This window comes from Diorhabda carinulata, chromosome 9, assembly GCF_026250575.1.
Source record: "Diorhabda carinulata isolate Delta chromosome 9, icDioCari1.1, whole genome shotgun sequence".
Classification (NCBI taxonomy): Eukaryota; Metazoa; Arthropoda; class Insecta; order Coleoptera; family Chrysomelidae; genus Diorhabda; species Diorhabda carinulata.
In genome coordinates, this window is record NC_079468.1 from 8,652,634 (window position 1) to 8,668,968 (window position 16,335).

The window sequence follows — 16,335 nt, forward strand, 5'->3', positions numbered from 1 at the left end:
TATATAGCGGCGACCTTTCTTCTATGCTCTAAGCTGTCCAAGTTTCTGGTCATCTCTAATCGCCCATAAGTTGAAGTGCTCTCCTCTTATTGACTCGAGCATCTTCTGGGTATGCTTGGGAGGTGAGCTCCAAATATGCCCACAATATTCTAAAGACGGATCTGGGCCTTGTATAGCATTAAAAGCTGTTGCTGACGATATAGCTTTTCCTTAAAGTCTCAGTCTATAGTCTTAAAGAGGGCTCCAAGTTTTTGTGAAGCTGCCTTTGCTAAATCGGCCACGTGAATATGCTAGGATATATCGCTTCCAGCCACCACATCCAAGCGAATGTGCGGGGATGGTGATATTTTATGTCTAAACAGGACCAAATTTTCAACTGCCGCGCCATCTTTCTTTGTAAAACTACAGCCTGGCTCTTTGCTGCATTAAACTCAATCAGATTGATTCCACCATAATCAAGAATGTTTTCAAGATCGGTTTTGATAGTGGTGACCTGTTGATGACTACAGATTTTATTGAGGCGGTTGATTTGAACGTCGACACCAGTGTGCTATTGCTTTTGAATTGGGAAATTCTCTTGATTGTAATTATTACTTTGTGCATAGATTAAAAACTTGTCGAGACGTTATTTAGGATGAAAAAAACCCATAGATGTCTTTTGTAGTAGTGATGCAGATATTTCTCATTCGATTTTCAAATTAATGAGTTATTCATTTGTAGAGTTCTTAAGTATTTCATTTGATTTCAGCCTCCAATTATATCCTTGGTTACCTCTATGTGTAACATAGTCTCTAAAAATGAATTAAATCATTTTTTTAAATTAGACTTATTGGTCTTTGCCTCCTAAAAAATTTGAAAAAAAAAAACTAAGAACCCCATAAAAGAAGAAAAATTATAATTAACTGAACTATACAAATTTGAAGCTTTGTTTCAAATTTATTTAAAAAAATAATGAAACAAAAATAGAAAATTCTAATTGTAATAATTCTATTCGGATCTCTATAAACATTCCATATAAACAGTGGTGTGTAGGGAGTGTGTGATAAGCTTATTTTAGTACATCCTATTTTTTAATTAATATGGTTTCAATAAGTATTTTTTATCCAACGCAAAAATTTATGTACATATTTGATAGTAAGTTTTAAGACTGAATCATTTGACTTTTAAATTTTAAGACACAAATATAACTTTATTTTTTCTTCCAAAAAATATATTCAAATACTTTCTTCTTTAGTGACAATTTAGTTTCGAATTTTACAGCGTTCAAGAGAATTAAGTATTTATATTAAAAATATTATCCTCGATGGCGTCTATAATGGTATCTTCATAATAAGTGTATTGTCAAATGATTTGGTAAACTTAAATTGTAACAGTAAAAAGTGAGAATAAAATTATTTAAATACATAGACTTTTTAAACAATAGTCTTTCTTTTACAACAATTTTTTGACTATAGATACTTGATCGCTATAGGAAAATTCTCTCTATACAGGGTGATTCATTAAGAATGTCCAATCTTTGAACTGTACATTCTAGACCTCAAAATATGATGATTCTGCTCAACATGCCTTATGCAAATATTGCTAGTTTCCGAGTTACAGGGTGCTCAAAGTTTAAATTTAAATTTTGATTTTTGCAATAATTTTACTTACAACTAAAATAATAGAAAAATATTGAAAAGCGTTAAATTCTACAAAAAAAGTTACTCTTCTTTGATTCGTGTAACTCAATCGGTTATCGAGTTATTTGCTTCTAAAAAGTTCAATAAATTTAAATTTTTTCATAAAAAAATTTTATTATTCCTTAAATATGTAACAATAACAAATTTGTAAACCTAAATAAAACACTTCAAAGCAAATGCTCAAAATGCCCACCATTTACTTTCGCTTTCGTAAAGATCTCTTAATATCAAAATCACATTCGTGAATTAAGCTGTGGTTTAATTTTTCGTTTTTTTAAGTAGACTTGTGTCACTTTTAGACAGTTTGTGTAGAAGCAAAAATTGGATAATATGTAATAATAATTTGCCTATTTTTTGCAAGAAAAACAAAATGTTAACCCAGATTTTCTGGATATAATTCTTTTTACTGATGAGGCAACATTTACCAGACGAGGAATATTTAATTATAAAAATAATCATTTGTGGGATTCTGAAAATCCACATGCTATGAGGGAAACACATTTTCAGCACGAGTTTAAGGTTAACATTTGGTGTGGTGTAATATATGGGTATTTAATAGGTTCTTTTGAACTGCCAACCAATTTAAATGGACCTCTTAATTTAATAGATTTTAATAGATTTTCTTCAAGAACATTTACACGAATTACTAGAGGATATACCTCTTGCTTTAAGCCAAAATATGTGGTTTTGCACGACGGAGCACCACCACATTATTCTTTACAAGTTCGTCAATACTTAAACGCACAATTTCCGCATCGATGGATTGGTCGTGGAAGTGAGTTCGCTCGGCCACCAAGAAGCCCTGATTTAAATCCTTTGGATTTTTCAATTTGGTGGCAAATGAAGGCATTAGTTTACAAAGAAAAAATCACTTCTCTTGCACAACTGCGATGGAAAATAGAAGAAGCTACGGATTTAATTAAAAATAATAGACAAGGATTATTTGATATTAAGAGATCTTTACGAAAGGGGATCATAAAGTCTACTGAAGTAAATGGTGGGCATTTTGAGCATTTGCTTTGAAGTTTTTTATTTAGGTTTACAAATTTGTTATTGTTACATATTTAAGGAATAATGAAATTTTTTAATGAAAAAATTTACATTTATTGAAGTTTTTAGAAGCAAATAACTCGATAACCGATTGAGTTACACGAATCAAAGAAGAGTAACTTTTTTTTTGTAGAATTTAACGCTTTTTAATATTTTTTTATTATTTTAGTTGTAAGTTTAGCCCAAAAAAAGTTTACTTTGATTTAATTAACACATACAAGTCTAACTAGCGCCCTCTATTAGCAATGTTAAATTAGAGTGCAAATTATGATTCCTCATGCCAAAAAAACGTATAATTGCCAATTTTCAAAGAGAAATTGTGAAAAAATAAAAAATTATTGCGAAAATCAAAATTTAAATTTAAACTTTGAACACCGCGTATCTCGCAAACTAGCTAAAAAACTAAAAAAAAAAACATTTTTCTCGCCAAAAACCGATTTTAGTTATCAATGGAATCTCCTTTAAAATAACACAAACATTCCAACGCTTCTGTAACTTTTCGATGTCATGCTTATAGAAGGATTCGTCGTTTGCATCAACAGTTTCGGCTTCAGTTTCAGCAATTGCTTCATTTGAGCCGACGAGCATTTTTGGAGATCAGCGAATAGCCAGTAGTAACTGGGGGGCAGATCTGGACTGTACAGAGTTGAGGAAGCAATTTGAAGTGTTCGTTCAGTTTAACCATAATTGTCATCGAAAACAACTCTATGTAGTGTTTGGTATTGATTGTCTCTCGCTTTTGGAGTTGATGAACAACGAAACAAAAAATCAAAATAGAAATTTGTCTTAACATAAAAAATTAATTTTTATGTTAAAACAGACTTCTATTTTGATTTTATTTTTATTTTGATGACGCAAATTGTCAGTGTCAAGTAATATTTTGATAAAGACCACAATAGGTCGACTTATCAAAATTTTTTCTGTCTTTGAAAAGTTATAAAAAAACTAATTTTAAAACACAAAAGACCTAAAATCAAGAAAATTTAGAAACATAAACATATTTAAAAGGTGTAAGTAATATGAAATACATGAAAATTTAGTAGATCTACGTATTTTTTTAAGAAGTTAGTGAGACTTAATAAAATGAGTATTTTGTTATACAATATAGATAAAAAAAAATATAGAAAATAGAGCTCCAGCAGGAAACGCTGTATTTTCGGCAATCATAGGCTGTGGTAGCCATTTTCCATCAAACAATGCGTATGGTTCTACCTTCGTGGTATAAAAATATTGATACAGATTTTGATTTTATCACTCATTTTTATCATTCTCAGGCAAACTGATTTTGTACATAATTAAAATATTGTGCTCTTGTGGAGACTCGATGTTCGTTTTCAATCCACTTTTCGGAAAAATAAGCCTGTTACCGTCTATCTTCCGTCTAGTTTCCATCAAATTGATCGTAGAAAACAGAGGCTACACTAGTATGTGGCACTATTTTTAGAAATTGTGTGTCCTAGTAAAGTAATGGAGTAACCTTGGAGTTGGTAACGCTGGAGTTGTATCTCACGTTACTGCAATCCTCATTGAATCAAAGCGTCAAGCTCACGTCAAGGATACGTTAAACTACTTGTGATCCTGGTTAACCCAAATAAAAATGTCCCATTTCTCCCAATAAAATAATAGAACGAACTTCTCTCTCTCTCTCTCTCTCGAGTATTTTTTACGCAGAACAAAGATACACTTGAAAAATAAACTAGTGAAGGTGGCGAAGTAAATGATATATGAAACGTCTATGAAAGGTGATGTTGTTACGAATTAGAATTATTATTACAGATTTGAACAGATGTAGACAATCGTAGACAATGGATAGCATTACAATATATCTGTGGTTGAATAAGGAGAATTGAAAGTAATACTTTCTTGTTTTTTTAGATTAGTCGAGTAGATAGTGGAGTATACACAATGTCACACATTTCATAATTATTTAGAAAAAGTTGTGTAATCATTTCGTACTATAAAAGTTTGTTATTGTAATTAATACTCACATTACTCTTCTAGAGTTACTGCGTTAAGCCACCAGGAGAGAAAAGTTGCCACATTTTTTGTGTGGTAATGGGTAAATTTTTTACTGGTGATTTTCATTGTAAAGCTAAACGTGGGAGTCTGCATATACGGTTTACAAGCGCGTACCATGAGATACGGTGGATTTATGTAATTCAGCAATGGGTTATTTCAGAACAGTGTGAACCAAAAGTTAAGGGCTTTAGAGGTAGAGAGTGATTATATATAGAAAACAGCGATAAAGATTAATTAACATTTATGATACAATATGAAAAAATAAATTCATATTTTATTTCGGTTTCAGTTAAATATGTCCCGTTTATAGCATTTAATTATTCAAAATTCTTTCTTATATTATTGCTATTACATTTCACAACACATCAAAAATCCATTTTCAAAAATTAATTCCAATAATACAAGGATATAGGAGGAGAATTCGAAGGTTATATATTAGCTAGTTAGATATAAAAGATGAATTTCTTTGAGAACAATTGATTTTGGCAAATTAAATAGGAAATATATAAATAGGAACGAAATTTCCTGTATTTGATTATAAGATTATTAACTGGACAAAATTATGAAGTAATAAGTAAAAATGTTTTTAGAAACACTAAAATAATTCCAAAATATGATTATTATCGCTTAGTTTGGATAGATTTATTGTTTATATTGTTATTAACAAAAGTATAGACCCAGAAGTAGATATTTTATCAATTTTAAAAAAGGTATAAATTTATTGAATAAATTCAGTTTAAAATTTTAAAGTTCATTCTTACTCCACATTTCTTGGAAAACTACATTGTAGAATTCCATTAATCATTCTGGCTTATGTTTATTTGCTGTTAACTAGATTCTGTCAAGTCCATTTAACGTAAAATTTATTGAAGGCGAAAAAAGTAAATACCTGTTGATATCGATTCGAGAAAACTTAATTTAATTCGAACTTCACATATCTGGAGAATAAGAACAAGTTCTTCATGTTAATCTCAAGGTTACGATCAATTCAATGCATATTTGAGCAAAATTCATTTCAAGCCATACAGAAAAAATAATTTTTCTAAGATTGCCTCGGACTTAATTTTATGAGATGCGCTCCATATACATTAATATTTCACATGTTTTGAAATGTAATGAAATCACCGGTTCGTGTTCAAGAAAATCCTGCTGCTGATTGAATTCGAGTAGAGCCGAGATGATTGTTTGCTAGTTATGCGAGAATAAATGGGATGAATTGAATATTTTCGTAACGCCATTTATGTCGGATAAATGAAAAATAATTAAAATGATTTTTAATGTATTAGAAGTAGCAATATATAACGAAAATTTTTGCTATCAATAACAATACGATTTCTAATCAATCGAATCTTTAATGTCTTGTCTATACGATCTAATTTTTGTTGTAGTGATAACTTTTCTCGAAATTCTATTTTTAAGCAATTTCATTGGCCAAAAAATTATTTATTTTAAAAGTAAGCTTTGTATTGCCAAAATAAAGCATTCGTTTTAATTATACTCACAGACAGAGTAGCATAGTTTCGCGTGGGCAAAGAGAGCCCTCACCCATGACCCAGCACATGAAAAGTCCTCATGAGGCCTCTTTAAATGCGATGTTTGTATTAGACCAAGAGCCAGTGACCAATTTCAGGTGGTCATTTCAAAAGTCATGAAACTTTCTACAGTAAATCCTCTATACCTACTTCTGGCAGCCCTGTGAGGCCGGGGTAGACTATAGACTACCCAAAAATTTTAAGGAGGGTGAGAAATAAGATTTATTATGAATATGAATATTTATAAAAATATATTCATGTAAAGATAATTTTGAAGTATCGTGAGGTATATTTTTTTAGCAATACTTCAGTACAAAATATTTATTCTGATAGCAAGATCGTCCCACGAGTAAAACTGAACTGCACCAAAATGTTAGTAAACAACTATCGTATGCAACACCCCAAATCGTTAAAGGATCCCTACTTTAGGTAGTCTACCCCGGCCACACCGTGCTGTCAGAAGTGGCTTTTCATTTTCAGTAAGTATAGAGGATTTACTGTAGAAAGTTTTGTGCCTTTTAAAATGACCACTTAAAATTGGTCACTGAATATATAATAATATATAAACTGAATAAAACGGAAAATATAAGTAATTGTATAAAAGCCAAACCTGAATCTAAAATATATAATTCTTGCATAAAATTATTTATATTTGACTACAATACGGAAAATTATTTAAGCCTGTATATACACACTATGCAATTTTTATTTAATTAGAAGAATCTGATTGTAAAATTTTCGAATATAATATCGTTGAACATGTATAACAATAATCATCGGCTCTTAGAGTGAATAGTGAATTGGAATTGAGAAACATGCTGCTATTTTGGGTAATTTCGAAGCAGACTATTCAGCCTAAAATGACACCACCCTATTACGTTCAATTAACGAATCCGAATACAAAGACATTGCTAATATTGGTTAAACACAAACACGGAAACTGAGTAAAGCGGGGGTTTAACTGGATCTTATTAATATACAGCATTTCCTCTAGGTTTACCGGAACAAGTATTTAGATATTACGAGGAAATAACTTCTTACAAATTCATATCCTAAAAAATACTTTTTGAGGATTGAATGTATGTTTTTTAGATTATAAATATATCGCCAATTCTTCTATATCAACAAATAATAATATTTACAATAGCTAGACAAGATTAAATTGCTGCTAAAGAATTTGTCAGAAAATTCCTTTACATGCTACCCTAGAGTCTTCAGAGCTTACTTGGGTATTGTCAAGGAGAATTACTAATCATTATAAGTGTGTCAACGGGATATCCATTAGACTAGGACAAAGATTACGATATATTTTTAATTACAGGTACAAGAGCTGAAGTATCATGCCTGTAAACTTTCAGCCGTCTATTATAAAAAACTTTTGTAAATAAAGTCAAGCGCACATATGTTTATTTTTCACATTTTACATTGTACTTCCGTTAGACTCATTATAATTACGACGAAAATACTGCTTTCCAAGGCCCCGTATGAAGATTCCAAATTTTTTTTATGAAATGACATCATGACAGTAACCTGCCAAATTTAGTGATTTTAATACTCAGCTATTACTTATTAATTATTTAGGGAATAGTCAGACACAAATAATAATAGAAATGTTCTGTCATATCTAGGTTTGGAGATACATTTAAATGGTTAAATTAGAACGGATAATAACAAAAAAATAGAAATAACAAATTATGGCTTTATTTTTATAGTTTTTTTGTGGCCAGTGTCTCTTACTATAGACCTAAAGAAATCCTTTAGTATTTATATCTTGCTGAAACGGTTTCTTCTTTTCATTACTCATGCTCTAAAAATGTAAATGCAATTAACTTCAGTGAAATTCACTCCCACCTGCTGGAAAACTTAATAAGTCATCCTCAAAATTTTAATCATTTTCACTTTTCATTTCTCAAAATGGTCTAACTTCTGTAATATTAAAAAAATTCCTTGCAAATATTGAAACGCATCTATCTGTTTAACGCCTCTAAAGAGCTCTTTTTAAGACTCAGTATAATGTTTAGAGGGGCTGAAATATTTTTTTTTGCTCTACTTAAGATTTATATTTGATGTTCATTTTTTCCGGAGTATACTCGTTTCAAATAGGTTACTCTTTTATGGTCCTTGCTATCTCATCGAAAGAGGAAACAAATGTATTTGGTGAATCTATTTTGTAAACGCAAGAATAAACCGATGACTTTGAGGTCGTTCCACATTTTCTATCAATACTCTTTAGAATTTTTACTTTCAATAACATACACATTGAATCTTACTTCCCTTTACACTTTACTGTGTGTCCTATTAGTGTAATCAGTTTGTACAATAAACCAGCTTTGGACTGTATTTTGAAGAATCAACGAATAAGTGCCATTGTGTTTTATTATAATTTTGATTCATTGCTTTAAAAAGTCTGTGAAATATCTTTACCTCCTTTTTTTTTTCGAGAAACTCCGAGTAAACTTTACTTCTATTTATGGACAACGTAACTTGTCTGGTGATAACAAATTACACTGATGTAAGCAAGACCCAAGAAGTTCTGATTTATACCTTGATACTTGTCTTATAGAATCTTTTAATTAAGATTAATGAATCAGATGAATGGTATTTTCTTGACGCGTTATTACAACTAGATTTAACTTCAGCACAACTTTCATTGATGTCTTCTAATAGATTTCGACTGAAATTACAGAGACAAATTGGATATGGACGATGTTGAGAATGTAAAATTGCCTAAGTAACAGGCGAAATATCGACATATACAATACTTGTCTTATTTTTTTACTACCTTTGACCTGCGGCTACATTCGCATTGAAGCCATTAAATAAGGAAAAGAGATCATTACAATAGAAATGAATCAAAATGATTGAAAGCAAGAGTTATACTTTCTTATCTTGATCAAAAATTGCTTTGACTCATCTGTAACACTTAACAAAGAAAGAAAAAAATGACAATAAAGAAAAATTATAGTCAATTGGATTGGTTATTTACGTGACCGTTGGTAATACAGTGCAACAATATTACAGTATTCAGGATTACTTCATTACTGGAATGCTAAATAGCGTTGAAGAAGGTAGATTTCGAAATTTTTTAACAAATAATTTTTTTTCTTCCCTAAAAAATAATGTTTCTTTTATAAAAAGTATCTTGTTATTTCTAATACGTCCAAGAATATGTGTACAAAGTTTTATATGATCGGTTAAACAAACTTACATTCACAATTTTATAGTATTAGTAAGGATTGTAACCCACTGTTCCAAAGTAACAGTTATTTTCATGACGGTTAGGTTCTTTTCGTAACAATGGTTAATGAAATGGAAGGTATACGTTATTTATAGATATATGGAAATATAAACTAACCACAACAATAACAAAAACGATTGTGGTTTGTTACTTGATAAATAAATATGGAAAGAGATATTGGACGTTAAGACTTGCTATATTTTAAATACTATGTAGGGTAGTAGAAAAAATTATTTGGTCGATGAAAAAAATAATGCGTGATAGAGTACTTTAAGGTTAAGGAAAGTAGGTTTAATACATTTATAAACATTTAGGGGTATATAAGAAAAGCAAAATTACACATAGGGGACGGGTGTACAAAATGACATAGTGGGGTAAAATGACACAGCGCTCGAATACACATAAATTTTCGTTCGGAAGCGCTCGGAAACGAATATGCTATTGCGGAAGGGGTAGCAGGTATGCTCCTTTACATTTAGTACCGCTTCGTCACTCAGAGTAAGTGCACGTATTTTTTATAGTATTTTTAACCGCCAAAATTTTTTGTCGTGAAACATTAAAAACTGCTATAACTTTTTAATGCGATAAACTGTTGAGTTGGAATATTTATGTTGAGTTATGTGATTGTTGCTTTTAGAATTAAATTATTCAGATTTGTTAAGCGGGTTCTTGTTTTGGCAAAAATTGCATTTGTTTACATAAGGTTCATATGGGGTAAAATGACATAGAATGTGGGAGGGCAAATTGACATACTATGTCATTTTGCCCCATCATAATAAACGTATTAAAATATGCATTTTCTTATAGATAATGCCAAGAAATTACGTAAGAAAATCTAGTAGGCAATCATGGGATCCTGCTTCTATGTTAAAGGCAATAGAAGCTGTTAATAATGGTGAAATGGGGTGGCTCAAGGCATCAAAAACTTACCACATACCTCAAGCAACTCTAAGGAGACATGCCTTGCAAAAAAATAAGACTTTAAAAAAAGGCGAAAAACGACTGGGCAGGTTTAAAACCACATTTCCTGTAGAAGTAGAACGGCAGTTGGTGGATGAATCTGCTCTATCTACAGTGCAGCGCCCGCAGAAAATATTTTCTACAGCCGGTCGGAAGCAAGTAGGAGCAATCACCAGCGCTGAAAGAGGTTCTCATGTAACAGTTGTTTGCTGCATGGAAACTTTATTCCGCCTGTCCTAATTTTTCCCCGGAAAAATATGAAAAAAGAATTGGCTGACCATGCACCTGCAGGAACTTTATGCATTGCCCAGGAGTCCGGCTGGATGACTGGCCCAGTGTTTTTACAGTGGCTGCAACATTTCCAAAAATATGTCAAGGCATCTCCCACTGAAAAGGTTTTGTTAATCGTGGATGGACATGCAAGTCATAAATATCTCGATGCCCTTGTGTACGCCAAAGAAAATGGCATTGTGCTTTTGTGTCTGCCACCTCATTGCACACATCGAATGCAACCTCTCGATGTGGCATTTTTTGGGCCACTCAAGACGTATTATGACCAAGCAATAACCAGATGGCTCAAAGCTCATCCTAGACGAGTTGTGACACAGTTTCAAATTGGTGGTCTGCTAAATGAAGCGTATGGAAAAGCGGCTACAGTCCAGAATGCCACTCATGGATTTGCTAAAACAGGCATCTACCCAATAAACCCTGATGTGTTCCCTGACTATATGTTTCAAGCATCTGAAACTACAAATATTGTAGTCGATGTTTCTGTCCAACAGGCTACAAATGGCCTTACCGATAATAATGCTCAACCTGGACCTAGTTCAGAAAATGCTTCCGCCATAGATCCTCCCGTCCAAAAAGCTGCTAATGTTCTGACTGATGATAATGGTCAACCTGGACCTAGTTCAAAAAATACTTCCGCCATAAAACCTCCCCTCATCATTCCTACAGCCACTCAGGAAAACTTGCAAAATTCAACACGTGGGGTTTCAATTTTGGTTACACCGGCTGATTTAAGTCCAGTTCCGATCGGATCATTTGTTTCATGCCAGGGAAAGCGAAAGCCAAGGAAACGTCAGGGAACTTCTGTCTTAAACTCTACCCCAAATTTGGAAGAGGCCAAAGAAAAAAGCAAACCAAAACTGATAATTCGAGAAAAAAGAAAAAGGGTGGTATCAAGAAAAGTCCTTGCAGAGCCTGACGAGTCAGACACAGAAAAAGAGGCTTTTTCTGCCGACGAAGATGAAGACGATTGTGCTTGCATTTATTGCACAGAAGTGTATAAATTTTCCAAACAAAGTGAACTGTGGCTACGTTGCTGTTCCTGTCAAAAGTGAGCACATGCCGACTGTGCCGGGGTAGACAAAAAAACAAAAAGTTTTGTTTGTGAACTTTGTACAGACTAAAAATATATTAAAAAATATTGATGTGTCATTTTGCCCTCCAGGTGGGGTAAAATGAATTTTTCTTGTTCATTTTGATTTTTTTTACTAAAAATTTGTGTTTTATTTTATCGAGGTAAAGACTCGTCTAAGATGTTGCGAAAGGGTTATTATATGTTTTGTTTAATATTCGTTTGAAAAATGCAATTTTTTGATTAAATTTTTCTAGTTTTATAAAATGTATGTCATTTTATACACCCTTCCCCTATATGTTATAATGGTGAGAGAAAAAAAGCAACGCTGTTGCTTGTTTAAGAGTTTATAAGATACTACAACAGATTATGGGCCTAGGACGCTTCTAATGCACTATAAGGTATTTTCAATTCCTTTTGTGTACCAGCATCGTAAGTCCACTATTCGCTTCTGATTGTAGATTTGCAATTAGTGCTTTGGGTGGTTTAATTTATCCGGAATTGGGGTTATCAGATGATATTATATTTTACATGTTTATGCTTCTAAATGTTCTTGATTTTAGGTCTCTTCTGTTTTAAAATTGGTTTTTTTTAATAATTTTTGGAAGAAAGATGAAATTTTTATTTATGATCTTAGCATTAAGGCGATTTATTTATATTGTTTTATTCATATGATTTCCAGGAAGGCCTGTTTATTTATTTGTTCATTTTTTTATTTACGTAGAATTCTACAGATTCCTTTCTGATATATATTCATTTGCTTAGCAGCGCGAGTAAGTTCATAATCAAAAGTCATAGTGTACGCTACGAAATAGAAACGAAACAGGCGAATTGAAATAAATGAAAAGTAGTTATAAAAGTAGTGAATTTTTAATTATATAAGAACTGGATAATTATTATATAAGTTAGTTAGTACTAGTGTAAGTGTCTAAATAAATTAAGTTAAAAACAGTGTATATAAATTTACCCCTCTCTTGAAAAATAGTTGAAATAAGAAAAACATTAAATATATCAATATACAACGGATTTCGAGATAATTCAGATCTAAGATGTCGTGAAAGGAAAGTCTACCCAAAAATAGTCTCTATAAAACTAGTCACAACACGAGGTAAATAAAAACTATACAAAGGATGCCCCTTTACAAACGACAAGCATCGCAAAATAACCGAACAGCACTGACTTCACAGTCTATGTAAGTAGACATGTTCGCAACAGTATTACAGAGCTACATCACTTACATAGACTAAAAGATTTGAGAATGAATCATTTGTGTGTAGTAGTAGTATTTTATTACGAATATTTTAGATAACTTTAGCGAATTATTTTATGAGCTTTTAATATTTTTTGTTCAGACTTGGTAAAAAGTTCACAAAATTTGAAAGATAGTTTTTGCCTGTTATCAGAGCCGTTTTGAGAGAATATAGACTTTTTTTTCTTCGCTAGAATTTACTCCAAGATCATAATAATAATTTCACCACGTTTTTCAAATGTTTCGTTACATTTCACGTGAAATCATTCTGCTCAATGAGATAGAGCTGATAGTTTTTGAAGTTATATTATTTAAATTTAAACTAAATGCTGATATATATTAATTCTGAACTTAAGGTGCCGTGAATCTTCATAATTTATTCTTGCCATTATGAAATTTCTCTTTTAAAATATTATCAATAACAAAGCATGATGAAAAAATTATGATGTCAGTGGTATTTTAAAGGAGAAAAGGTAATATTCATCTCTTCAGTAATAGGAAGAAGAGCTAACTTTTCACTATTTTCCACATTTGTGAACTGAATGTGAAAAAAAATATTGTTTTTTGTAGTTACTTTTGTTTTTATAAGGATTTTTCTCAATGAAAGATCCTGTAAACATTGTGTTTCTAACTCACTTTAATGACTGGTATTTTCATTTTATCACGAAAATTTTTAATAATAATAATGTATTTACTGTCAAACTCCTTGCATAGTTTAGACTCTAGTATAATCAATACCTAATAATCTCAATAATAAAACAGTTATGATTGTGTAAGCAAAGAAAAAATTATTGTGTAGAACTCCGAATTAAGCTTTCGCTTTATCAACGACACGTCTTGTTTGGAGTTCAAAACATTCAGTACTCTACGGATATACCTGTTATTCAATATTTTATTTGGACTCATTAATTTCACAAGAGAATGTTTTTCATCCATCAGTATCAAGGATTTCTCATTTCCAACTAATTATCAAAGTTTCACCAAATTTTAAAAAGCATGCTGTGGTTTCAGAATGAAAGTTACCATCGTCTTTCGACGCAAGCGTTGGGACGCCTCCACAAACTTTTGGCGACTAACTATAACTCCGACTTGCAGTCTATTGCGACCTTCTTCACTGAAAAACTGGAAAATCCGTTCCGGAAAGCTCGGAAAAGCGCTCGTTAAAATTGAATTCCGCTGTCATTTTTCAATTAAAATTAAGATGTGATAAGTGAAAAACAGTATTTTTTCGCTCTTATCATCACAATGGAACTTCTTGATTACGGATTTGTTGATTTTAAAGTGTTTGAGTGAACTTTCGAAAGTTTTAAATTCGGGAATGAAAAGTATGCCAAGAAGATTAACAGATATGGATGCTTTTTGAATGTGAGTGTACATTAATCACCTATTAACTTTTATTTTCTAATTGATAAAATTTATGATAAAATATATTCATGTGAACAATACGGAAATATTATACACTATAAAATATACAAGGTGGTCAGAATATATGCACGTTACTATCTACAACTGTACGTCAAATAATAAGGACTATAATATTTTGTAGAACAGCAAGAGTACAAGATTCGAGTTCAGTTGCCAGGCCTCTGCTTATTCACATAATTTGAATATAAGATCATCGGTCTTATTTGGATCTGTGGGCCGATATGTTAGCTTCACAATTTGACATTTCATTCTGCTAACCGTTCTTTGCCTTTAGTTGTCAGTATAGATCCCTAATAGATGTATTTTGCATTAAAATATCTTTCCACTTTGAATCTGTATCGTTAGCTATCAAGAGAGTCAATATATGGTCCTTTCTTCATAGCATGTTTCGGTGAACTTTTACTGTTGTGGCTTGTAGATATATCACTTGTTAATCCATTTTTTTATGATTTACTATTATTCCTTTATCATAATTGCGCTTTCGACTTCTACGAGATTCTGTGGGCGAATAGTTGTATCTATTAAATCTAATAAATGACTCTTTAGTCATATGTGCTTCTTCCATGGGGTAAACAACAATTTTTTGCAAATCTTGAATAATCCTGAATTCCCTTCTAGTTATTTAGTTAGCCATTTTTAAGGAATTGCTGTTTAGGTACGTCTGAGACCCATCTTATCAAAACTATGTAACATTCTCTGTAGCATAAAATCAGTATTAATTCTTGTGAAGATTAAATAAGAGGGAAAGAACCGGTAGTTTCTTTTCGTTCTTTTCAAAGATTTTTAGTTGGTAATTTCCCTCGATATTTTTATTTGTCATTTGATGCTCATATTTAGAATTAACTTGGCCAGGTGGGGAAGCTATTGCTTGCTTGACTGATTTTTTTTTATCTAATCAAATAACGATGGTTTTGTAACAAATCGAGTTGAATATAACCGTATTCACCAAAATTGCCAAGGTGGTCCAAGAATGAGTACTGATAGCAGGTTTTGTAGTCTGAAAAGAGTATGACCCTGTTCTTTGCACAGCTTATCAATATAATAAGTTTTCTATAGCTTTAGACCTTTAATAACAGTAATCAATTCTTTGTTTGTTGGACCTTTTTTTCGATCGCTGACAGGAATAGGACTAATTACTACATCGTGACTGTCAAACCATGTTTTATAGATAAATTATGTGTCTATTAGAACTTCGGTAGTTTTCTATCTGACGCAAATAATCTTGTCAGTTTTTCTTTACATGTTTTTCGGTTCTATGAATGATCCACAGCAACCCCTTTCGTGACTACTCCATAAATGGAAAATTTATTTACTCTAGTTAAATCAGCAATTCTTATTATGATTGCACTATCAGATTATGGAAATTTTGGTTATTATATGGTTCTAGGTCTGAAAAATTTGTAACTAAAATAATATCTTGGTGCGAAACTAATTTCCTACCTTTTGGTATAATGGGTTCTTGATAGAACCCATTCTTTGACGTCATCTATTTTGCACAATTTTCCGGCTATCCTGCGTAGCAATTTCACTGTTTCCAAGATTCTTTTGGTTTTAGACGATTCTGGCCGTGTCTCTGCGGTGTAGGTCATTATGGGTCTTACCGTGGTCTTGTATACTCTCGATTTGGCTTCTATTGCGATATGTTCATTTCGCCTTCGTTCGAACATGCTGCTATTCTTAAGGCTTTAGTTGTTTGCTCTCTTACTTCGTTCTCTACGTCTCCAAATCCTGAAATCTCTATTCCTAGGTATTTAAATTTCATTACTTGGTGAATTATCTGGTCGTCTACGACTAGCTTACATCTTATCGGAGTTTTGGATGAG

At 31.8% G+C, this 16,335-nt stretch overlaps 2 protein-coding genes across 2 annotated transcripts in view; both read left to right on the forward strand.

Annotated features, from left to right (window-relative positions):
• Window positions 1–16,335, forward strand: part of LOC130898228 (tetraspanin-5) — a 56,194-nt gene that overhangs the window by 26,487 nt on the left and 13,372 nt on the right. The window lies entirely within an intron of this gene.
• LOC130898227 (dopamine receptor 2-like) overlaps window positions 14,181–16,335 on the forward strand; it is a 392,084-nt gene continuing 389,929 nt past the window's right edge. The window contains exon 1 of the mRNA XM_057807336.1: window positions 14,181–14,452. The gene's annotated coding sequence lies outside the window, so the exon portion shown is untranslated. The remainder of the gene's footprint in view (window positions 14,453–16,335) is intronic.